This window comes from Oncorhynchus masou, chromosome 7, assembly GCF_036934945.1.
Source record: "Oncorhynchus masou masou isolate Uvic2021 chromosome 7, UVic_Omas_1.1, whole genome shotgun sequence".
Taxonomy (NCBI): Eukaryota; Metazoa; Chordata; class Actinopteri; order Salmoniformes; family Salmonidae; genus Oncorhynchus; species Oncorhynchus masou.
The window spans coordinates 16,882,462-16,906,678 of NC_088218.1; the positions used below are offsets into that span (position 1 = coordinate 16,882,462).

At 40.0% G+C, this 24,217-nt stretch overlaps 21 non-coding genes across 21 annotated transcripts; all 21 read right to left on the reverse strand.

Moving 5' to 3' along the window:
* Nucleotides 1-413: 413 nt before the first annotated feature.
* Nucleotides 414-496, reverse strand: trnal-cag (transfer RNA leucine (anticodon CAG)). The gene has a single exon. It is a non-coding gene; the product is annotated as a tRNA-Leu (tRNA).
* A 1,099-nt stretch (nt 497-1,595) lies between these two features.
* trnal-uag (transfer RNA leucine (anticodon UAG)) lies at nt 1,596-1,678 on the reverse strand. The gene has a single exon. It is a non-coding gene; the product is annotated as a tRNA-Leu (tRNA).
* Nucleotides 1,679-2,785: 1,107 nt separating this feature from the next.
* Nucleotides 2,786-2,868, reverse strand: trnal-cag (transfer RNA leucine (anticodon CAG)). The gene has a single exon. It is a non-coding gene; the product is annotated as a tRNA-Leu (tRNA).
* A 1,103-nt stretch (nt 2,869-3,971) lies between these two features.
* On the reverse strand, nt 3,972-4,054 carry trnal-uag (transfer RNA leucine (anticodon UAG)). Its single transcript has one exon. It is a non-coding gene; the product is annotated as a tRNA-Leu (tRNA).
* Nucleotides 4,055-5,163: 1,109 nt separating this feature from the next.
* Nucleotides 5,164-5,246, reverse strand: trnal-cag (transfer RNA leucine (anticodon CAG)). The gene has a single exon. It is a non-coding gene; the product is annotated as a tRNA-Leu (tRNA).
* A 1,104-nt stretch (nt 5,247-6,350) lies between these two features.
* trnal-cag (transfer RNA leucine (anticodon CAG)) lies at nt 6,351-6,433 on the reverse strand. The gene has a single exon. It is a non-coding gene; the product is annotated as a tRNA-Leu (tRNA).
* A 1,106-nt stretch (nt 6,434-7,539) lies between these two features.
* trnal-cag (transfer RNA leucine (anticodon CAG)) lies at nt 7,540-7,622 on the reverse strand. Its single transcript has one exon. It is a non-coding gene; the product is annotated as a tRNA-Leu (tRNA).
* A 1,100-nt stretch (nt 7,623-8,722) lies between these two features.
* Nucleotides 8,723-8,805, reverse strand: trnal-cag (transfer RNA leucine (anticodon CAG)). The gene has a single exon. It is a non-coding gene; the product is annotated as a tRNA-Leu (tRNA).
* A 1,100-nt stretch (nt 8,806-9,905) lies between these two features.
* On the reverse strand, nt 9,906-9,988 carry trnal-cag (transfer RNA leucine (anticodon CAG)). Its single transcript has one exon. It is a non-coding gene; the product is annotated as a tRNA-Leu (tRNA).
* Nucleotides 9,989-11,090: 1,102 nt separating this feature from the next.
* On the reverse strand, nt 11,091-11,173 carry trnal-cag (transfer RNA leucine (anticodon CAG)). The gene has a single exon. It is a non-coding gene; the product is annotated as a tRNA-Leu (tRNA).
* A 1,102-nt stretch (nt 11,174-12,275) lies between these two features.
* Nucleotides 12,276-12,358, reverse strand: trnal-cag (transfer RNA leucine (anticodon CAG)). Its single transcript has one exon. It is a non-coding gene; the product is annotated as a tRNA-Leu (tRNA).
* Nucleotides 12,359-13,460: 1,102 nt separating this feature from the next.
* Nucleotides 13,461-13,542, reverse strand: trnal-cag (transfer RNA leucine (anticodon CAG)). The gene has a single exon. It is a non-coding gene; the product is annotated as a tRNA-Leu (tRNA).
* Nucleotides 13,543-14,644: 1,102 nt separating this feature from the next.
* trnal-cag (transfer RNA leucine (anticodon CAG)) lies at nt 14,645-14,727 on the reverse strand. The gene has a single exon. It is a non-coding gene; the product is annotated as a tRNA-Leu (tRNA).
* Nucleotides 14,728-15,831: 1,104 nt separating this feature from the next.
* Nucleotides 15,832-15,914, reverse strand: trnal-cag (transfer RNA leucine (anticodon CAG)). Its single transcript has one exon. It is a non-coding gene; the product is annotated as a tRNA-Leu (tRNA).
* Nucleotides 15,915-17,016: 1,102 nt separating this feature from the next.
* trnal-cag (transfer RNA leucine (anticodon CAG)) lies at nt 17,017-17,099 on the reverse strand. The gene has a single exon. It is a non-coding gene; the product is annotated as a tRNA-Leu (tRNA).
* Nucleotides 17,100-18,209: 1,110 nt separating this feature from the next.
* trnal-cag (transfer RNA leucine (anticodon CAG)) lies at nt 18,210-18,292 on the reverse strand. The gene has a single exon. It is a non-coding gene; the product is annotated as a tRNA-Leu (tRNA).
* Nucleotides 18,293-19,391: 1,099 nt separating this feature from the next.
* On the reverse strand, nt 19,392-19,474 carry trnal-cag (transfer RNA leucine (anticodon CAG)). The gene has a single exon. It is a non-coding gene; the product is annotated as a tRNA-Leu (tRNA).
* Nucleotides 19,475-20,575: 1,101 nt separating this feature from the next.
* On the reverse strand, nt 20,576-20,658 carry trnal-cag (transfer RNA leucine (anticodon CAG)). The gene has a single exon. It is a non-coding gene; the product is annotated as a tRNA-Leu (tRNA).
* Nucleotides 20,659-21,761: 1,103 nt separating this feature from the next.
* On the reverse strand, nt 21,762-21,844 carry trnal-cag (transfer RNA leucine (anticodon CAG)). Its single transcript has one exon. It is a non-coding gene; the product is annotated as a tRNA-Leu (tRNA).
* Nucleotides 21,845-22,943: 1,099 nt separating this feature from the next.
* Nucleotides 22,944-23,026, reverse strand: trnal-cag (transfer RNA leucine (anticodon CAG)). The gene has a single exon. It is a non-coding gene; the product is annotated as a tRNA-Leu (tRNA).
* Nucleotides 23,027-24,129: 1,103 nt separating this feature from the next.
* On the reverse strand, nt 24,130-24,212 carry trnal-cag (transfer RNA leucine (anticodon CAG)). Its single transcript has one exon. It is a non-coding gene; the product is annotated as a tRNA-Leu (tRNA).
* Between the last annotated feature and the right edge of the window lie 5 nt (nt 24,213-24,217).

Here is a 24,217-nt window from a genome sequence, read left to right on the forward strand (position 1 = left end):
ATAATTTCCATTATCTTAAGCCATTTATTTCAGGCCAGGGTGCATATACACAATCTCACCACTAGGATTCGCTAAAGGAACAATGGAACTACTCTTATAAACAATGAGCAAGCTCTTTCTTACCATAAATAACACTGATTGATGTTGATATATTCGTACTATGTACCGCTATTTTATATTTCCGTTCTTGTGAACAAGTATGATCATTAGGCTTATCCTTATCCTTGCCTGTTTGTGGCCCGCCTGTGAAATTTGTGCAATTCTCTTTCAACCTCTCATCATCTAGCTGTTTTTGCAGAATGTTAAAATTAAGACATTTATTCACGTTAAGTAGGTGTTATTTCCATTATCTTAAGCCATTTATTGATCAACTGGTTCTTGCAAAGCAGTATGACATGCAGGCGTTCAAAATGTGTCAGAAGTGGGATTCAAACCCACGCCTCCAGGGGAGACTGCGACCTGAACGCAGCGCCTTAGACCGCTCGGCCATCCTGACTGTTAAAAGCTACATCTGGTGTCGGAATAAAGGGTACTAGGTAAAAGTAGATATAGGTTCGGCCTCCTGAGATCACCGCAAAGACCAGTAAATGCACAATACTGACTTGCACTTTCAACATCAAATAGTCATTGGTTTTTATCAATTAAAAACTCCTGACATTGATTTATCTTCAATATGTCCGTCAACGGGAAAAGCCTAGTAAATCGTCATTGATTGAGCGTTAAAGTGGCCTCAGAATATGGCCATTCTGATATAAATGATAAAATACCTCAGATAAGACCGAAAAAGTGTCTGGAAGTATCAGCAACCATCAGGGTGAGAGTGACAACCCTTCCACATGTCAAAATGGGGGAGTCTTAGCAAATGGCTTAATGGTTATTTTTAACGCAATCGTATTTTATTTGATATATTTGGGGGGTTTAACAAGGGGTCTCACCTGTGACCCGTGGCTTGACTTTAGATGCATCGAGTTCGATTACCCTGCAGACCATATTTTTTTCTCCCACCAATACAATCCAGTGACAACGAACGATGAGTTGTGCGTTCTGAGATGCCATTTGTTATTTGCCTGTTTGTGGCCCGCCTGTGAAATTCGTGCAATTCTCTTTCAACCTCTAGTCAACGAGCTGTTTTTGCAGAATGTTAAAAATACGATAGTTATTCACTGCTCGTGTTAACTGTATATAATTTCCATTATCTTAAGCCATTTATTTCAGGCCAGGGTGCATATGCACAATCTCACCACTAGGATTCGCTAAAGGAACAATGGAACTACTCTTATAAACAATGAGCAAGCTCTTTCTTACCATAAATAACACTGATTGATGTTGATATATTCGTACTATGTACCGCTATTTTATATTTCCGTTCTTGTGAACAAGTATGATCATTAGGCTTATCCTTATCCTTGCCTGTTTGTGGCCCGCCTGTGAAATTTGTGCAATTCTCTTTCAACCTCACATAATCTAGCTGTTTTTGCAGAATGTTAAAATTAAGACATTTATTCACGTTAAGTAGGTGTTATTTCCATTATCTTAAGCCATTTATTGATCAACTGGTTCTTGCAAAGCAGTATGACATGCAGGCGTTCAAAATGTGTCAGAAGTGGGATTCGAACCCACGCCTCCAGGGGAGACTGCGACCTAAACGCAGCGCCTTAGACCGCTCGGCCATCCTGACTGTTAAAAGCTGAATCTGGTGTCGGAATAAAGGGTACTAGGTAAAAGTAGATATAGGTTCGGCCTCCTGAGATCACCGCAAAGACCAGTAAATGCACAATACTGACTTGCACTTTCAACATCAAATAGTCATTGGTTTTTATCAATTAAAAACTCCTGACATTGATTTATCTTCAATATGTCCGTCAACGGGAAAAGCCTAGTAAATCGTCATTGATTGAGCGTTAAAGTGGCCTCAGAATATGGCCATTCTGATATAAATGATAAAATACCTCAGATAAGACCGAAAAAGTGTGTGGAAGTATCAGCAACCATCAGGGTGAGAGTGACAACCCTTCCACATGTCAAAATGGGGGGAGTCTTAGCAAATGGCTTAATGGTTATTTTTAACGCAATCGTATTTTATTTGATATATTTGGGGGGGGAAGGGTTTAACAAGGGGTCTCACCTGTGACCCGTGGCGTGACTTTAGATGCATCGAGTTCGATTACCCTGCAGACCATATTTTTTTCTCCCACCAATACAATCCAGTGACAACGAACGATGAGTTGTGCGTTCTGAGATGCCATTTGTTATTTGCCTGTTTGTGGCCCGCCTGTGAAATTCGTGCAATTCTCTTTCAACCTCTAGTCAACGAGCTGTTTTTGCAGAATGTTAAAAATACGATAGTTATTCACTGCTCGTGTTAACTGTATATAATTTCCATTATCTTAAGCCATTTATTTCAGGCCAGGGTGCATATACACAATCTCACCACTAGGATTAGCTAAAGGAACAATGGAACTACTCTTATAAACAATGAGCAAGCTCTTTCTTACCATAAATAACACTGATTGATGTTGATATATTCGTACTATGTACCGCTATTTTATATTTCCGTTCTTGTGAACAAGTATGATCATTAGGCTTATCCTTATCCTTGCCTGTTTGTGGCCCGCCTGTGAAATTTGTGCAATTCTCTTTCAACCTCTCATCATCTAGCTGTTTTTGCAGAATGTTAAAATTAAGACATTTATTCACGTTAAGTAGGTGTTATTTCCATTATCTTAAGCCATTTATTGATCAACTGGTTCTTGCAAAGCAGTATGACATGCAGGCGTTCAAAATGTGTCAGAAGTGGGATTCAAACCCACGCCTCCAGGGGAGACTGCGACCTGAACGCAGCGCCTTAGACCGCTCGGCCATCCTGACTGTTAAAAGCTACATCTGGTGTCGGAATAAAGGGTACTAGGTAAAAGTAGATATAGGTTCGGCCTCCTGAGATCACCGCAAAGACCAGTAAATGCACAATACTGACTTGCACTTTCAACATCAAATAGTCATTGGTTTTTATCAATTAAAAACTCCTGACATTGATTTATCTTCAATATGTCCGTCAACGGGAAAAGCCTAGTAAATCGTCATTGATTGAGCGTTAAAGTGGCCTCAGAATATGGCCATTCTGATATAAATGATAAAATACCTCAGATAAGACCGAAAAAGTGTCTGGAAGTATCAGCAACCATCAGGGTGAGAGTGACAACCCTTCCACATGTCAAAATGGGGGAGTCTTAGCAAATGGCTTAATGGTTATTTTTAACGCAATCGTATTTTATTTGATATATTTGGGGGGGGGGTTTAACAAGGGGTCTCACCTGTGACCCGTGGCTTGACTTTAGATGCATCGAGTTCGATTACCCTGCAGACCATATTTTTTTCTCCCACCAATACAATCCAGTGACAACGAACGATGAGTTGTGCGTTCTGAGATGCCATTTGTTATTTGCCTGTTTGTGGCCCGCCTGTGAAATTCGTGCAATTCTCTTTCAACCTCTAGTCAACGAGCTGTTTTTGCAGAATGTTAAAAATACGATAGTTATTCACTGCTCGTGTTAACTGTATATAATTTCCATTATCTTAAGCCATTTATTTCAGGCCAGGGTGCATATGCACAATCTCACCACTAGGATTCGCTAAAGGAACAATGGAACTACTCTTATAAACAATGAGCAAGCTCTTTCTTACCATAAATAACACTGATTGATGTTGATATATTCGTACTATGTACCGCTATTTTATATTTCCGTTCTTGTGAACAAGTATGATCATTAGGCTTATCCTTATCCTTGCCTGTTTGTGGCCCGCCTGTGAAATTTGTGCAATTCTCTTTCAACCTCACATAATCTAGCTGTTTTTGCAGAATGTTAAAATTAAGACATTTATTCACGTTAAGTAGGTGTTATTTCCATTATCTTAAGCCATTTATTGATCAACTGGTTCTTGCAAAGCAGTATGACATGCAGGCGTTCAAAATGTGTCAGAAGTGGGATTCGAACCCACGCCTCCAGGGGAGACTGCGACCTAAACGCAGCGCCTTAGACCGCTCGGCCATCCTGACTGTTAAAAGCTGAATCTGGTGTCGGAATAAAGGGTACTAGGTAAAAGTAGATATAGGTTCGGCCTCCTGAGATCACCGCAAAGACCAGTAAATGCACAATACTGACTTGCACTTTCAACATCAAATAGTCATTGGTTTTTATCAATTAAAAACTCCTGACATTGATTTATCTTCAATATGTCCGTCAACGGGAAAAGCCTAGTAAATCGTAATTGATTGAGCGTTAAAGTGGCCTCAGAATATGGCCATTCTGATATAAATGATAAAATACCTCAGATAAGACCGAAAAAGTGTCTGGAAGTATCAGCAACCATCAGGGTGAGAGTGACAACCCTTCCACATGTCAAAATGGGGGGAGTCTTAGCAAATGGCTTAATGGTTATTTTTAACGCAATCGTATTATTTTATTTGATATATTTGGGGGGAAGGGTTTAACAAGGGGTCTCACCTGTGACCCGTGGCGTGACTTTAGATGCATCGAGTTCGATTACCCTGCAGACCATATTTTTTTTCTCCCACCAATACAATCCAGTGACAACGAACGATGAGTTGTGCGTTCTGAGATGCCATTTGTTATTTGCCTGTTTGTGGCCCGCCTGTGAAATTCGTGCAATTCTCTTTCAACCTCTAGTCAACGAGCTGTTTTTGCAGAATGTTAAAAATACGATAGTTATTCACTGCTCGTGTTAACTGTATATAATTTCCATTATCTTAAGCCATTTATTTCAGGCCAGGGTGCATATACACAATCTCACCACTAGGATTAGCTAAAGGAACAATGGAACTACTCTTATAAACAATGAGCAAGCTCTTTCTTACCATAAATAACACTGATTGATGTTGATATATTCGTACTATGTACCGCTATTTTATATTTCCGTTCTTGTGAACAAGTATGATCATTAGGCTTATCCTTATCCTTGCCTGTTTGTGGCCCGCCTGTGAAATTTGTGCAATTCTCTTTCAACCTCTCATCATCTAGCTGTTTTTGCAGAATGTTAAAATTAAGACATTTATTCACGTTAAGTAGGTGTTATTTCCATTATCTTAAGCCATTTATTGATCAACTGGTTCTTGCAAAGCAGTATGACATGCAGGCGTTCAAAATGTGTCAGAAGTGGGATTCAAACCCACGCCTCCAGGGGAGACTGCGACCTGAACGCAGCGCCTTAGACCGCTCGGCCATCCTGACTGTTAAAAGCTACATCTGGTGTCGGAATAAAGGGTACTAGGTAAAAGTAGATATAGGTTCGGCCTCCTGAGATCACCGCAAAGACCAGTAAATGCACAATACTGACTTGCACTTTCAACATCAAATAGTCATTGGTTTTTATCAATTAAAAACTCCTGACATTGATTTATCTTCAATATGTCCGTCAACGGGAAAAGCCTAGTAAATCATCATTGATTGAGCGTTAAAGTGGCCTCAGAATATGGCCATTCTGATATAAATGATAAAATACCTCAGATAAGACCGAAAAAGTGTCTGGAAGTATCAGCAACCATCAGGGTGAGAGTGACAACCCTTCCACATGTCAAAATGGGGGGAGTCTTAGCAAATGGCTTAATGGTTATTTTTAACGCAATCGTATTTTATTTGATATATTTGGGGGGGGGGTTTAACAAGGGGTCTCACCTGTGACCCGTGGCTTGACTTTAGATGCATCGAGTTCGATTACCCTGCAGACCATATTTTTTTTCTCCCACCAAAACAATCCAGTGACAACGAACGATGAGTTGTGCGTTCTGAGATGCCATTTGTTATTTGCCTGTTTGTGGCCCGCCTGTGAAATTCGTGCAATTCTCTTTCAACCTCTAGTCAACGAGCTGTTTTTGCAGAATGTTAAAAATACGATAGTTATTCACTGCTCGTGTTAACTGTATATAATTTCCATTATCTTAAGCCATTTATTTCAGGCCAGGGTGCATATACACAATCTCACCACTAGGATTCGCTAAAGGAACAATGGAACTACTCTTATAAACAATGAGCAAGCTCTTTCTTACCATAAATAACACTGATTGATGTTGATATATTCGTACTATGTACCGCTATTTTATATTTCCGTTCTTGTGAACAAGTATGATCATTAGGCTTATCCTTATCCTTGCCTGTTTGTGGCCCGCCTGTGAAATTTGTGCAATTCTCTTTCAACCTCTCATCATCTAGCTGTTTTTGCAGAATGTTAAAATTAAGACATTTATTCACGTTAAGTAGGTGTTATTTCCATTATCTTAAGCCATTTATTGATCAACTGGTTCTTGCAAAGCAGTATGACATGCAGCGTTCAAAATGTGTCAGAAGTGGGATTCAAACCCACGCCTCCAGGGGAGACTGCGACCTGAACGCAGCGCCTTAGACCGCTCGGCCATCCTGACTGTTAAAAGCTACATCTGGTGTCGGAATAAAGGGTACTAGGTAAAAGTAGATATAGGTTCGGCCTCCTGAGATCACCGCAAAGACCAGTAAATGCACAATACTGACTTGCACTTTCAACATCAAATAGTCATTGGTTTTTATCAATTAAAAACTCCTGACATTGATTTATCTTCAATATGTCCGTCAACGGGAAAAGCCTAGTAAATCATCATTGATTGAGCGTTAAAGTGGCCTCAGAATATGGCCATTCTGATATAAATGATAAAATACCTCAGATAAGACCGAAAAGTGTCTGGAAGTATCAGCAACCATCAGGGTGAGAGTGACAACCCTTCTACATGTCAAAATGGGGGAGTCTTAGCAAATGGCTTAATGGTTATTTTTAACGCAATCGTATTTTATTTGATATATTTGGGGGGGGGAGGGTTTAACAAGGGGTCTCACCTGTGACCCGTGGCTTGACTTTAGATGCATCGAGTTCGATTAACCTGCAGACCATATTTTTTTTCTCCCACCAATACAATCCAGTGACAACGAACGATGAGTTGTGCGTTCTGAGATGCCATTTGTTATTTGCCTGTTTGTGGCCCGCCTGTGAAATTCGTGCAATTCTCTTTCAACCTCTAGTCAACGAGCTGTTTTTGCAGAATGTTAAAAATACGATAGTTATTCACTGCTCGTGTTAACTGTATATAATTTCCATTATCTTAAGCCATTTATTTCAGGCCAGGGTGCATATACACAATCTCACCACTAGGATTCGCTAAAGGAACAATGGAACTACTCTTATAAACAATGAGCAAGCTCTTTCTTACCATAAATAACACTGATTGATGTTGATATATTCGTACTATGTACCGCTATTTTATATTTCCGTTCTTGTGAACAAGTATGATCATTAGGCTTATCCTTATCCTTGCCTGTTTGTGGCCCGCCTGTGAAATTTGTGCAATTCTCTTTCAACCTCTCATCATCTAGCTGTTTTTGCAGAATGTTAAAATTAAGACATTTATTCACGTTAAGTAGGTGTTATTTCCATTATCTTAAGCCATTTATTGATCAAATGGTTCTTGCAAAGCAGTATGACATGCAGGCGTTCAAAATATGTCAGAAGTGGGATTCGAACCCACGCCTCCAGGGGAGACTGCAACCTGAACGCAGCGCCTTAGACCGCTCGGCCATCCTGACTGTTAAAAGCTACATCTGGTGTCAGAATAAAGGGTACTAGGTAAAAGTAGATATAGGTTCGGCCTCCTGAGATCACCGCAAAGACCAGTAAATGCACAATACTGACTTGCACTTTCAACATCAAATAGTCATTGGTTTTTATCAATTAAAAACTCCTGACATTGATTTATCTTCAATATGTCCGTCAACGGGAAAAGCCTAGTAAATCGTCATTGATTGAGCGTTAAAGTGGCCTCAGAATATGGCCATTCTGATATAAATGATAAAATACCTCAGATAAGACCGAAAAAGTGTCTGGAAGTATCAGCAACCATCAGGGTGAGAGTGACAACCCTTCCACATGTCAAAATGGGGGAGTCTTAGCAAATGGCTTAATGGTTATTTTTAACGCAATCGTATTTTATTTGATATATTTGGGGGGGGTTTAACAAGGGGTCTCACCTGTGACCCGTGGCTTGACTTTAGATGCATCGAGTTCGATTACCCTGCAGACCATATTTTTTTCTCCCACCAAACAATCCAGTGACAACGAACGATGAGTTGTGCGTTCTGAGATGCCATTTGTTATTTGCCTGTTTGTGGCCCGCCTGTGAAATTCGTGCAATTCTCTTTCAACCTCTAGTCAACGAGCTGTTTTTGCAGAATGTTAAAAATACGATAGTTATTCAGTGCTCGTGTTAACTGTATATAATTTCCATTATCTTAAGCCATTTATTTCAGGCCAGGGTGCATATACACAATCTCACCACTAGGATTCGCTAAAGGAACAATGGAACTACTCTTATAAACAATGAGCAAGCTCTTTCTTACCATAAATAACACTGATTGATGTTGATATATTCGTACTATGTACCGCTATTTTATATTTCCGTTCTTGTGAACAAGTATGATCATTAGGCTTATCCTTATCCTTGCCTGTTTGTGGCCCGCCTGTGAAATTTGTGCAATTCTCTTTCAACCTCTCATCATCTAGCTGTTTTTGCAGAATGTTAAAATTAAGACATTTATTCACGTTAAGTAGGTGTTATTTCCATTATCTTAAGCCATTTATTGATCAACTGGTTCTTGCAAAGCAGTATGACATGCAGGCGTTCAAAATGTGTCAGAAGTGGGATTCGAACCCACGCCTCCAGGGGAGACTGCAACCTGAACGCAGCGCCTTAGACCGCTCGGCCATCCTGACTGTTAAAAGCTACATCTGGTGTCGGAATAAAGGGTACTAGGTAAAAGTAGATATAGGTTCGGCCTCCTGAGATCACCGCAAAGACCAGTAAATGCACAATACTGACTTGCACTTTCAACATCAAATAGTCATTGGTTTTTATCAATTAAAAACTCCTGACATTGATTTATCTTCAATATGTCCGTCAACGGGAAAAGCCTAGTAAATCGTCATTGATTGAGCGTTAAAGTGGCCTCAGAATATGGCCATTCTGATATAAATGATAAAATACCTCAGATAAGACCGAAAAAGTGTCTGGAAGTATCAGCAACCATCAGGGTGAGAGTGACAACCCTTCCACATGTCAAAATGGGGGGAGTCTTAGCAAATGGCTTAATGGTTATTTTTAACGCAATCGTATTTTATTTGATATATTTGGGGGGTTTAACAAGGGGTCTCACCTGTGACCCGTGGCTTGACTTTAGATGCATCGAGTTCGATTACCCTGCAGACCATATTTTTTTCTCCCAGCAATACAATCCAGTGACAACGAACGATGAGTTGTGCGTTCTGAGATGCCATTTGTTATTTGCCTGTTTGTGGCCCGCCTGTGAAATTCGTGCAATTCTCTTTCAACCTCTAGTCAACGAGCTGTTTTTGCAGAATGTTAAAAATACGATAGTTATTCACTGCTCGTGTTAACTGTATATAATTTCCATTATCTTAAGCCATTTATTTCAGGCCAGGGTGCATATACACAATCTCACCACTAGGATTCGCTAAAGGAACAATGGAACTACTCTTATAAACAATGAGCAAGCTCTTTCTTACCATAAATAACACTGATTGATGTTGATATATTCGTACTATGTACCGCTATTTTATATTTCCGTTCTTGTGAACAAGTATGATCATTAGGCTTATCCTTATCCTTGCCTGTTTGTGGCCCGCCTGTGAAATTTGTGCAATTCTCTTTCAACCTCTCATCAACTAGCTGTTTTTGCAGAATGTTAAAAATAAGACATTTATTCACGTTAAGTAGGTGTTATTTCAATTATCTTAAGCCATTTATTGATCAACTGGTTCTTGCAAAGCAGTATGACATGCAGGCGTTCAAAATGTGTCAGAAGTGGGATTCGAACCCACGCCTCCAGGGGAGACTGCGACCTGAACGCAGCGCCTTAGACCGCTCGGCCATCCTGACTGTTAAAAGCTACATCTGGTGTCGGAATAAAGGGTACTAGGTAAAAGTAGATATAGGTTCGGCCTCCTGAGATCACCGCAAAGACCAGTAAATGCACAATACTGACTTGCACTTTCAACATCAAATAGTCATTGGTTTTTATCAATTAAAAACTCCTGACATTGATTTATCTTCAATATGTCCGTCAACGGGAAAAGCCTAGTAAATCGTCATTGATTGAGCGTTAAAGTGGCCTCAGAATATGGCCATTCTGATATAAATGATAAAATACCTCAGATAAGACCGAAAAAGTGTCTGGAAGTATCAGCAACCATCAGGGTGAGAGTGACAACCCTTCCACATGTCAAAATGGGGGAGTCTTAGCAAATGGCTTAATGGTTATTTTTAACGCAATCGTATTTTATTTGATATATTTGGGGGGGGGTTTAACAAGGGGTCTCACCTGTGACCCGTGGCTTGACTTTAGATGCATCGAGTTCGATTACCCTGCAGACCATATTTTTTTCTCCCACCAATACAATCCAGTGACAACGAACGATGAGTTGTGCGTTCTGAGATGCCATTTGTTATTTGCCTGTTTGTGGCCCGCCTGTGAAATTCGTGCAATTCTCTTTCAACCTCTAGTCAACGAGCTGTTTTTGCAGAATGTTAAAAATACGATAGTTATTCACTGCTCGTGTTAACTGTATATAATTTCCATTATCTTAAGCCATTTATTTCAGGCCAGGGTGCATATACACAATCTCACCACTAGGATTCGCTAAAGGAACAATGGAACTACTCTTATAAACAATGAGCAAGCTCTTTCTTACCATAAATAACACTGATTGATGTTGATATATTCGTACTATGTACCGCTATTTTATATTTCCGTTCTTGTGAACAAGTATGATCATTAGGCTTATCCTTATCCTTGCCTGTTTGTGGCCCGCCTGTGAAATTTGTGCAATTCTCTTTCAACCTCTCATCAACTAGCTGTTTTTGCAGAATGTTAAAAATAAGACATTTATTCACGTTAAGTAGGTGTTATTTCAATTATCTTAAGCCATTTATTGATCAACTGGTTCTTGCAAAGCAGTATGACATGCAGGCGTTCAAAATGTGTCAGAAGTGGGATTCGAACCCACGCCTCCAGGGGAGACTGCGACCTGAACGCAGCGCCTTAGACCGCTCGGCCATCCTGACTGTTAAAAGCTACATCTGGTGTCGGAATAAAGGGTACTAGGTAAAAGTAGATATAGGTTCGGCCTCCTGAGATCACCGCAAAGACCAGTAAATGCACAATACTGACTTGCACTTTCAACATCAAATAGTCATTGGTTTTTATCAATTAAAAACTCCTGACATTGATTTATCTTCAATATGTCCGTCAACGGGAAAAGCCTAGTAAATCGTCATTGATTGAGCGTTAAAGTGGCCTCAGAATATGGCCATTCTGATATAAATGATAAAATACCTCAGATAAGACCGAAAAAGTGTCTGGAAGTATCAGCAACCATCAGGGTGAGAGTGACAACCCTTCCACATGTCAAAATGGGGGAGTCTTAGCAAATGGCTTAATGGTTATTTTTAACGCAATCGTATTTTATTTGATATATTTGGGGGGGGGTTTAACAAGGGGTCTCACCTGTGACCCGTGGCTTGACTTTAGATGCATCGAGTTCGATTACCCTGCAGACCATATTTTTTTCTCCCACCAATACAATCCAGTGACAACGAACGATGAGTTGTGCGTTCTGAGATGCCATTTGTTATTTGCCTGTTTGTGGCCCGCCTGTGAAATTCGTGCAATTCTCTTTCAACCTCTAGTCAACGAGCTGTTTTTGCAGAATGTTAAAAATACGATAGTTATTCACTGCTCGTGTTAACTGTATATAATTTCCATTATCTTAAGCCATTTATTTCAGGCCAGGGTGCATATACACAATCTCACCACTAGGATTCGCTAAAGGAACAATGGAACTACTCTTATAAACAATGAGCAAGCTCTTTCTTACCATAAATAACACTGATTGATGTTGATATATTCGTACTATGTACCGCTATTTTATATTTCCGTTCTTGTGAACAAGTATGATCATTAGGCTTATCCTTATCCTTGCCTGTTTGTGGCCCGCCTGTGAAATTTGTGCAATTCTCTTTCAACCTCTCATCAACTAGCTGTTTTTGCAGAATGTTAAAAATAAGACATTTATTCACGTTAAGTAGGTGTTATTTCAATTATCTTAAGCCATTTATTGATCAACTGGTTCTTGCAAAGCAGTATGACATGCAGGCGTTCAAAATGTGTCAGAAGTGGGATTCGAACCCACGCCTCCAGGGGAGACTGCGACCTGAACGCAGCGCCTTAGACCGCTCGGCCATCCTGACTGTTAAAAGCTACATCTGGTGTCGGAATAAAGGGTACTAGGTAAAAGTAGATATAGGTTCGGCCTCCTGAGATCACCGCAAAGACCAGTAAATGCACAATACTGACTTGCACTTTCAACATCAAATAGTCATTGGTTTTTATCAATTAAAAACTCCTGACATTGATTTATCTTCAATATGTCCGTCAACGGGAAAAGCCTAGTAAATCGTCATTGATTGAGCGTTAAAGTGGCCTCAGAATATGGCCATTCTGATATAAATGATAAAATACCTCAGATAAGACCGAAAAAGTGTCTGGAAGTATCAGCAACCATCAGGGTGAGAGTGACAACCCTTCCACATGTCAAAATGGGGGAGTCTTAGCAAATGGCTTAATGGTTATTTTTAACGCAATCGTATTTTATTTGATATATTTGGGGGGGGGTTTAACAAGGGGTCTCACCTGTGACCCGTGGCTTGACTTTAGATGCATCGAGTTCGATTACCCTGCAGACCATATTTTTTTCTCCCACCAATACAATCCAGTGACAACGAACGATGAGTTGTGCGTTCTGAGATGCCATTTGTTATTTGCCTGTTTGTGGCCCGCCTGTGAAATTCGTGCAATTCTCTTTCAACCTCTAGTCAACGAGCTGTTTTTGCAGAATGTTAAAAATACGATAGTTATTCACTGCTCGTGTTAACTGTATATAATTTCCATTATCTTAAGCCATTTATTTCAGGCCAGGGTGCATATACACAATCTCACCACTAGGATTCGCTAAAGGAACAATGGAACTACTCTTATAAACAATGAGCAAGCTCTTTCTTACCATAAATAACACTGATTGATGTTGATATATTCGTACTATGTACCGCTATTTTATATTTCCGTTCTTGTGAACAAGTATGATCATTAGGCTTATCCTTATCCTTGCCTGTTTGTGGCCCGCCTGTGAAATTTGTGCAATTCTCTTTCAACCTCTCATCAACTAGCTGTTTTTGCAGAATGTTAAAAATAAGACATTTATTCACGTTAAGTAGGTGTTATTTCAATTATCTTAAGCCATTTATTGATCAACTGGTTCTTGCAAAGCAGTATGACATGCAGGCGTTCAAAATGTGTCAGAAGTGGGATTCGAACCCACGCCTCCAGGGAGACTGCGACCTGAACGCAGCGCCTTAGACCGCTCGGCCATCCTGACTGTTAAAAGCTACATCTGGTGTCGGAATAAAGGGTACTAGGTAAAAGTAGATATAGGTTCGGCCTCCTGAGATCACCGCAAAGACCAGTAAATGCACAATACTGACTTGCACTTTCAACATCAAATAGTCATTGGTTTTTATCAATTAAAAACTCCTGACATTGATTTATCTTCAATATGTCCGTCAACGGGAAAAGCCTAGTAAATCGTCATTGATTGAGCGTTAAAGTGGCCTCAGAATATGGCCATTCTGATATAAATGATAAAATACCTCAGATAAGACCGAAAAAGTGTCTGGAAGTATCAGCAACCATCAGGGTGAGAGTGACAACCCTTCCACATGTCAAAATGGGGGAGTCTTAGCAAATGGCTTAATGGTTATTTTTAACGCAATCGTATTTTATTTGATATATTTGGGGGGGGGTTTAACAAGGGGTCTCACCTGTGACCCGTGGCTTGACTTTAGATGCATCGAGTTCGATTACCCTGCAGACCATATTTTTTTCTCCCACCAATACAATCCAGTGACAACGAACGATGAGTTGTGCGTTCTGAGATGCCATTTGTTATTTGCCTGTTTGTGGCCCGCCTGTGAAATTCGTGCAATTCTCTTTCAACCTCTAGTCAACGAGCTGTTTTTGCAGAATGTTAAAAATACGATAGTTATTCAGTGCTCGTGTTAACTGTATATAATTTCCATTATCTTAAGCCATTTATTTCAGGCCAGGGTGCATATACACAATCTCACCACTAGGATTCGCTAAAGGAACAATGGAACTACTCTTATAAACAATGAGCAAGCTCTTTCTTACCATAAATAACACTGATTGATGTTGATATATTCGTACTATGTACCGCTATTTTATATTTCCGTTCTTGTGAACAAGTATGATCATTAGGCTTATCCTTATCCTTGCCTGTTTGTGGCCCGCCTGTGAAATTTGTGCAATTCTCTTTCAACCTCTCATCAACTAGCTGTTTTTGCAGAATGTTAAAAATAAGACATTTATTCACGTTAAGTAGGTGTTATTTCAATTATCTTAAGCCATTTATTGATCAACTGGTTCTTGCAAAGCAGTATGACATGCAGGCGTTCAAAATGTGTCAGAAGTGGGATTCGAACCCACGCCTCCAGGGGAGACTGCGACCTGAACGCAGCGCCTTAGACCGCTCGGCCATCCTGACTGTTAAAAGCTACATCTGGTGTCGGAATAAAGGGTACTAGGTAAAAGTAGATATAGGTTCGGCCTCCTGAGATCACCGCAAAGACCAGTAAATGCACAATACTGACTTGCACTTTCAACATCAAATAGTCATTGGTTTTTATCAATTAAAAACTCCTGACATTGATTTATCTTCAATATGTCCGTCAACGGGAAAAGCCTAGTAAATCGTCATTGATTGAGCGTTAAAGTGGCCTCAGAATATGGCCATTCTGATATAAATGATAAAATACCTCAGATAAGACCGAAAAAGTGTCTGGAAGTATCAGCAACCATCAGGGTGAGAGTGACAACCCTTCCACATGTCAAAATGGGGGGAGTCTTAGCAAATGGCTTAATGGTTATTTTTAACGCAATCGTATTTTATTTGATATATTTGGGGGGGGGTTTAACAAGGGGTCTCACCTGTGACCCGTGGCTTGACTTTAGATGCATCGAGTTCGATTACCCTGCAGACCATATTTTTTTTCTCCCACCAATACAATCCAGTGACAACGAACGATGAGTTGTGCGTTCTGAGATGCCATTTGTTATTTGCCTGTTTGTGGCCCGCCTGTGAAATTCGTGCAATTCTCTTTCAACCTCTAGTCAACGAGCTGTTTTTGCAGAATGTTAAAAATACGATAGTTATTCACTGCTCGTGTTAACTGTATATAATTTCCATTATCTTAAGCCATTTATTTCAGGCCAGGGTGCATATACACAATCTCACCACTAGGATTCGCTAAAGGAACAATGGAACTACTCTTATAAACAATGAGCAAGCTCTTTCTTACCATAAATAACACTGATTGATGTTGATATATTCGTACTATGTACCGCTATTTTATATTTCCGTTCTTGTGAACAAGTATGATCATTAGGCTTATCCTTATCCTTGCCTGTTTGTGGCCCGCCTGTGAAATTTGTGCAATTCTCTTTCAACCTCTCATCAACTAGCTGTTTTTGCAGAATGTTAAAAATAAGACATTTATTCACGTTAAGTAGGTGTTATTTCAATTATCTTAAGCCATTTATTGATCAACTGGTTCTTGCAAAGCAGTATGACATGCAGGCGTTCAAAATGTGTCAGAAGTGGGATTCGAACCCACGCCTCCAGGGGAGACTGCGACCTGAACGCAGCGCCTTAGACCGCTCGGCCATCCTGACTGTTAAAAGCTACATCTGGTGTCGGAATAAAGGGTACTAGGTAAAAGTAGATATAGGTTCGGCCTCCTGAGATCACCGCAAAGACCAGTAAATGCACAATACTGACTTGCACTTTCAACATCAAATAGTCATTGGTTTTTATCAATTAAAAACTCCTGACATTGATTTATCTTCAATATGTCCGTCAACGGGAAAAGCCTAGTAAATCGTCATTGATTGAGCGTTAAAGTGGCCTCAGAATATGGCCATTCTGATATAAATGATAAAATACCTCAGATAAGACCGAAAAAGTGTCTGGAAGTATCAGCAACCATCAGGGTGAGAGTGACAACCCTTCCACATGTCAAAATGGGGGAGTCTTAGCAAATGGCTTAATGGTTATTTTTAACGCAATCGTATTTTATTTGATATATTTGGGGGGGGGTTTAACAAGGGGTCTCACCTGTGACCCGTGGCTTGACTTTAGATGCATCGAGTTCGATTACCCTGCAGACCATATTTTTTTCTCCCACCAATACAATCCAGTGACAACGAACGATGAGTTGTGCGTTCTGAGATGCCATTTGTTATTTGCCTGTTTGTGGCCCGCCTGTGAAATTCGTGCAATTCTCTTTCAACCTCTAGTCAACGAGCTGTTTTTGCAGAATGTTAAAAATACGATAGTTATTCAGTGCTCGTGTTAACTGTATATAATTTCCATTATCTTAAGCCATTTATTTCAGGCCAGGGTGCATATACACAATCTCACCACTAGGATTCGCTAAAGGAACAATGGAACTACTCTTATAAACAATGAGCAAGCTCTTTCTTACCATAAATAACACTGATTGATGTTGATATATTCGTACTATGTACCGCTATTTTATATTTCCGTTCTTGTGAACAAGTATGATCATTAGGCTTATCCTTATCCTTGCCTGTTTGTGGCCCGCCTGTGAAATTTGTGCAATTCTCTTTCAACCTCTCATCAACTAGCTGTTTTTGCAGAATGTTAAAAATAAGACATTTATTCACGTTAAGTAGGTGTTATTTCAATTATCTTAAGCCATTTATTGATCAACTGGTTCTTGCAAAGCAGTATGACATGCAGGCGTTCAAAATGTGTCAGAAGTGGGATTCGAACCCACGCCTCCAGGGGAGACTGCGACCTGAACGCAGCGCCTTAGACCGCTCGGCCATCCTGACTGTTAAAAGCTACATCTGGTGTCGGAATAAAGGGTACTAGGTAAAAGTAGATATAGGTTCGGCCTCCTGAGATCACCGCAAAGACCAGTAAATGCACAATACTGACTTGCACTTTCAACATCAAATAGTCATTGGTTTTTATCAATTAAAAACTCCTGACATTGATTTATCTTCAATATGTCCGTCAACGGGAAAAGCCTAGTAAATCGTCATTGATTGAGCGTTAAAGTGGCCTCAGAATATGGCCATTCTGATATAAATGATAAAATACCTCAGATAAGACCGAAAAAGTGTCTGGAAGTATCAGCAACCATCAGGGTGAGAGTGACAACCCTTCCACATGTCAAAATGGGGGGAGTCTTAGCAAATGGCTTAATGGTTATTTTTAACGCAATCGTATTTTATTTGATATATTTGGGGGGGGGGGGGGGTTTAACAAGGGGTCTCACCTGTGACCCGTGGCTTGACTTTAGATGCATCGAGTTCGATTACCCTGCAGACCATATTTTTTTTCTCCCACCAATACAATCCAGTGACAACGAACGATGAGTTGTGCGTTCTGAGATGCCATTTGTTATTTGCCTGTTTGTGGCCCGCCTGTGAAATTCGTGCAATTCTCTTTCAACCTCTAGTCAACGAGCTGTTTTTGCAGAATGTTAAAAATACGATAGTTATTCACTGCTCGTGTTAACTGTATATAATTTCCATTATCTTAAGCCATTTATTTCAGGCCAGGGTGCATATACACAATCTCACCACTAGGATTCGCTAAAGGAACAATGGAACTACTCTTATAAACAATGAGCAAGCTCTTTCTTACCATAAATAACACTGATTGATGTTGATATATTCGTACTATGTACCGCTATTTTATATTTCCGTTCTTGTGAACAAGTATGATCATTAGGCTTATCCTTATCCTTGCCTGTTTGTGGCCCGCCTGTGAAATTTGTGCAATTCTCTTTCAACCTCTCATCAACTAGCTGTTTTTGCAGAATGTTAAAAATAAGACATTTATTCACGTTAAGTAGGTGTTATTTCAATTATCTTAAGCCATTTATTGATCAACTGGTTCTTGCAAAGCAGTATGACATGCAGGCGTTCAAAATGTGTCAGAAGTGGGATTCGAACCCACGCCTCCAGGGGAGACTGCGACCTGAACGCAGCGCCTTAGACCGCTCGGCCATCCTGACTGTTAAAAGCTACATCTGGTGTCGGAATAAAGGGTACTAGGTAAAAGTAGATATAGGTTCGGCCTCCTGAGATCACCGCAAAGACCAGTAAATGCACAATACTGACTTGCACTTTCAACATCAAATAGTCATTGGTTTTTATCAATTAAAAACTCCTGACATTGATTTATCTTCAATATGTCCGTCAACGGGAAAAGCCTAGTAAATCGTCATTGATTGAGCGTTAAAGTGGCCTCAGAATATGGCCATTCTGATATAAATGATAAAATACCTCAGATAAGACCGAAAAAGTGTCTGGAAGTATCAGCAACCATCAGGGTGAGAGTGACAACCCTTCCACATGTCAAAATGGGGGAGTCTTAGCAAATGGCTTAATGGTTATTTTTAACGCAATCGTATTTTATTTGATATATTTGGGGGGTTTAACAAGGGGTCTCACCTGTGACCCGTGGCTTGACTTTAGATGCATCGAGTTCGATTACCCTGCAGACCATATTTTTTTCTCCCACCAATACAATCCAGTGACAACGAACGATGAGTTGTGCGTTCTGAGATGCCATTTGTTATTTGCCTGTTTGTGGCCCGCCTGTGAAATTCGTGCAATTCTCTTTCAACCTCTAGTCAACGAGCTGTTTTTGCAGAATGTTAAAAATACGATAGTTATTCACTGCTCGTGTTAACTGTATATAATTTCCATTATCTTAAGCCATTTATTTCAGGCCAGGGTGCATATACACAATCTCACCACTAGGATTCGCTAAAGGAACAATGGAACTACTCTTATAAACAATGAGCAAGCTCTTTCTTACCATAAATAACACTGATTGATGTTGATATATTCGTACTATGTACCGCTATTTTATATTTCCGTTCTTGTGAACAAGTATGATCATTAGGCTTATCCTTAACCTTGCCTGTTTGTGGCCCGCCTGTGAAATTTGTGCAATTCTCTTTCAACCTCTCATCAACTAGCTGTTTTTGCATGATGTTAAAAATAAGACATTTATTCACGTTAAGTAGGTGTTATTTCAATTATCTTAAGCCATTTATTGATCAACTGGTTCTTGCAAAGCAGTATGACATGCAGGCGTTCAAAATGTGTCAGAAGTGGGATTCGAACCCACGCCTCCAGGGGAGACTGCGACCTGAACGCAGCGCCTTAGACCGCTCGGCCATCCTGACTGTTAAAAGCTACATCTGGTGTCGGAATAAAGGGTACTAGGTAAAAGTAGATATAGGTTCGGCCTCCTGAGATCACCGCAAAGACCAGTAAATGCACAATACTGACTTGCACTTTCAACATCAAATAGTCATTGGTTTTTATCAATTAAAAACTCCTGACATTGATTTATCTTCAATATGTCCGTCAACGGGAAAAGCCTAGTAAATCGTCATTGATTGAGCGTTAAAGTGGCCTCAGAATATGGCCATTCTGATATAAATGATAAAATACCTCAGATAAGACCGAAAAAGTGTCTGGAAGTATCAGCAACCATCAGGGTGAGAGTGACAACCCTTCCACATGTCAAAATGGGGGAGTCTTAGCAAATGGCTTAATGGTTATTTTTAACGCAATCGTATTTTATTTGATATATTTGGGGGGGGTTTAACAAGGGGTCTCACCTGTGACCCGTGGCTTGACTTTAGATGCATCGAGTTCGATTACCCTGCAGACCATATTTTTTTCTCCCACCAATACAATCCAGTGACAACGAACGATGAGTTGTGCGTTCTGAGATGCCATTTGTTATTTGCCTGTTTGTGGCCCGCCTGTGAAATTCGTGCAATTCTCTTTCAACCTCTAGTCAACGAGCTGTTTTTGCAGAATGTTAAAAATACGATAGTTATTCACTGCTCGTGTTAACTGTATATAATTTCCATTATCTTAAGCCATTTATTTCAGGCCAGGGTGCATATACACAATCTCACCACTAGGATTCGCTAAAGGAACAATGGAACTACTCTTATAAACAATGAGCAAGCTCTTTCTTACCATAAATAACACTGATTGATGTTGATATATTCGTACTATGTACCGCTATTTTATATTTCCGTTCTTGTGAACAAGTATGATCATTAGGCTTATCCTTATCCTTGCCTGTTTGTGGCCCGCCTGTGAAATTTGTGCAATTCTCTTTCAACCTCTCATCAACTAGCTGTTTTTGCAGAATGTTAAAAATAAGACATTTATTCACGTTAAGTAGGTGTTATTTCAATTATCTTAAGCCATTTATTGATCAACTGGTTCTTGCAAAGCAGTATGACATGCAGGCGTTCAAAATGTGTCAGAAGTGGGATTCGAACCCACGCCTCCAGGGGAGACTGCGACCTGAACGCAGCGCCTTAGACCGCTCGGCCATCCTGACTGTTAAAAGCTACATCTGGTGTCGGAATAAAGGGTACTAGGTAAAAGTAGATATAGGTTCGGCCTCCTGAGATCACCGCAAAGACCAGTAAATGCACAATACTGACTTGCACTTTCAACATCAAATAGTCATTGGTTTTTATCAATTAAAAACTCCTGACATTGATTTATCTTCAATATGTCCGTCAACGGGAAAAGCCTAGTAAATCGTCATTGATTGAGCGTTAAAGTGGCCTCAGAATATGGCCATTCTGATATAAATGATAAAATACCTCAGATAAGACCGAAAAAGTGTCTGGAAGTATCAGCAACCATCAGGGTGAGAGTGACAACCCTTCCACATGTCAAAATGGGGGAGTCTTAGCAAATGGCTTAATGGTTATTTTTAACGCAATCGTATTTTATTTGATATATTTGGGGGGGGGGTTTAACAAGGGGTCTCACCTGTGACCCGTGGCTTGACTTTAGATGCATCGAGTTCGATTACCCTGCAGACCATATTTTTTTCTCCCACCAATACAATCCAGTGACAACGAACGATGAGTTGTGCGTTCTGAGATGCCATTTGTTATTTGCCTGTTTGTGGCCCGCCTGTGAAATTCGTGCAATTCTCTTTCAACCTCTAGTCAACGAGCTGTTTTTGCAGAATGTTAAAAATACGATAGTTATTCACTGCTCGTGTTAACTGTATATAATTTCCATTATCTTAAGCCATTTATTTCAGGCCAGGGTGCATATACACAATCTCACCACTAGGATTCGCTAAAGGAACAATGGAACTACTCTTATAAACAATGAGCAAGCTCTTTCTTACCATAAATAACACTGATTGATGTTGATATATTCGTACTATGTACCGCTATTTTATATTTCCGTTCTTGTGAACAAGTATGATCATTAGGCTTATCCTTAACCTTGCCTGTTTGTGGCCCGCCTGTGAAATTTGTGCAATTCTCTTTCAACCTCTCATCAACTAGCTGTTTTTGCATGATGTTAAAAATAAGACATTTATTCACGTTAAGTAGGTGTTATTTCAATTATCTTAAGCCATTTATTGATCAACTGGTTCTTGCAAAGCAGTATGACATGCAGGCGTTCAAAATGTGTCAGAAGTGGGATTCGAACCCACGCCTCCAGGGGAGACTGCGACCTGAACGCAGCGCCTTAGACCGCTCGGCCATCCTGACTGTTAAAAGCTACATCTGGTGTCGGAATAAAGGGTACTAGGTAAAAGTAGATATAGGTTCGGCCTCCTGAGATCACCGCAAAGACCAGTAAATGCACAATACTGACTTGCACTTTCAACATCAAATAGTCATTGGTTTTTATCAATTAAAAACTCCTGACATTGATTTATCTTCAATATGTCCGTCAACGGGAAAAGCCTAGTAAATCGTCATTGATTGAGCGTTAAAGTGGCCTCAGAATATGGCCATTCTGATATAAATGATAAAATACCTCAGATAAGACCGAAAAAGTGTCTGGAAGTATCAGCAACCATCAGGGTGAGAGTGACAACCCTTCCACATGTCAAAATGGGGGAGTCTTAGCAAATGGCTTAATGGTTATTTTTAACGCAATCGTATTTTATTTGATATATTTGGGGGGTTTAACAAGGGGTCTCACCTGTGACCCGTGGCTTGACTTTAGATGCATCGAGTTCGATTACCCTGCAGACCATATTTTTTTCTCCCACCAATACAATCCAGTGACAACGAACGATGAGTTGTGCGTTCTGAGATGCCATTTGTTATTTGCCTGTTTGTGGCCCGCCTGTGAAATTCGTGCAATTCTCTTTCAACCTCTAGTCAACGAGCTGTTTTTGCAGAATGTTAAAAATACGATAGTTATTCACTGCTCGTGTTAACTGTATATAATTTCCATTATCTTAAGCCATTTATTTCAGGCCAGGGTGCATATACACAATCTCACCACTAGGATTCGCTAAAGGAACAATGGAACTACTCTTATAAACAATGAGCAAGCTCTTTCTTACCATAAATAACACTGATTGATGTTGATATATTCGTACTATGTACCGCTATTTTATATTTCCGTTCTTGTGAACAAGTATGATCATTAGGCTTATCCTTATCCTTGCCTGTTTGTGGCCCGCCTGTGAAATTTGTGCAATTCTCTTTCAACCTCTCATCAACTAGCTGTTTTTGCAGAATGTTAAAAATAAGACATTTATTCACGTTAAGTAGGTGTTATTTCAATTATCTTAAGCCATTTATTGATCAACTGGTTCTTGCAAAGCAGTATGACATGCAGGCGTTCAAAATGTGTCAGAAGTGGGATTCGAACCCACGCCTCCAGGGGAGACTGCGACCTGAACGCAGCGCCTTAGACCGCTCGGCCATCCTGACTGTTAAAAGCTACATCTGGTGTCGGAATAAAGGGTACTAGGTAAAAGTAGATATAGGTTCGGCCTCCTGAGATCACCGCAAAGACCAGTAAATGCACAATACTGACTTGCACTTTCAACATCAAATAGTCATTGGTTTTTATCAATTAAAAACTCCTGACATTGATTTATCTTCAATATGTCCGTCAACGGGAAAAGCCTAGTAAATCGTCATTGATTGAGCGTTAAAGTGGCCTCAGAATATGGCCATTCTGATATAAATGATAAAATACCTCAGATAAGACCGAAAAAGTGTCTGGAAGTATCAGCAACCATCAGGGTGAGAGTGACAACCCTTCCACATGTCAAAATGGGGGAGTCTTAGCAAATGGCTTAATGGTTATTTTTAACGCAATCGTATTTTATTTGATATATTTGGGGGGGGGGTTTAACAAGGGGTCTCACCTGTGACCCGTGGCTTGACTTTAGATGCATCGAGTTCGATTACCCTGCAGACCATATTTTTTTCTCCCACCAATACAATCCAGTGACAACGAACGATGAGTTGTGCGTTCTGAGATGCCATTTGTTATTTGCCTGTTTGTGGCCCGCCTGTGAAATTCGTGCAATTCTCTTTCAACCTCTAGTCAACGAGCTGTTTTTGCAGAATGTTAAAAATACGATAGTTATTCACTGCTCGTGTTAACTGTATATAATTTCCATTATCTTAAGCCATTTATTTCAGGCCAGGGTGCATATACACAATCTCACCACTAGGATTCGCTAAAGGAACAATGGAACTACTCTTATAAACAATGAGCAAGCTCTTTCTTACCATAAATAACACTGATTGATGTTGATATATTCGTACTATGTACCGCTATTTTATATTTCCGTTCTTGTGAACAAGTATGATCATTAGGCTTATCCTTATCCTTGCCTGTTTGTGGCCCGCCTGTGAAATTTGTGCAATTCTCTTTCAACCTCTCATCAACTAGCTGTTTTTGCAGAATGTTAAAAATAAGACATTTATTCACGTTAAGTAGGTGTTATTTCAATTATCTTAAGCCATTTATTGATCAACTGGTTCTTGCAAAGCAGTATGACATGCAGGCGTTCAAAATGTGTCAGAAGTGGGATTCGAACCCACGCCTCCAGGGGAGACTGCGACCTGAACGCAGCGCCTTAGACCGCTCGGCCATCCTGACTGTTA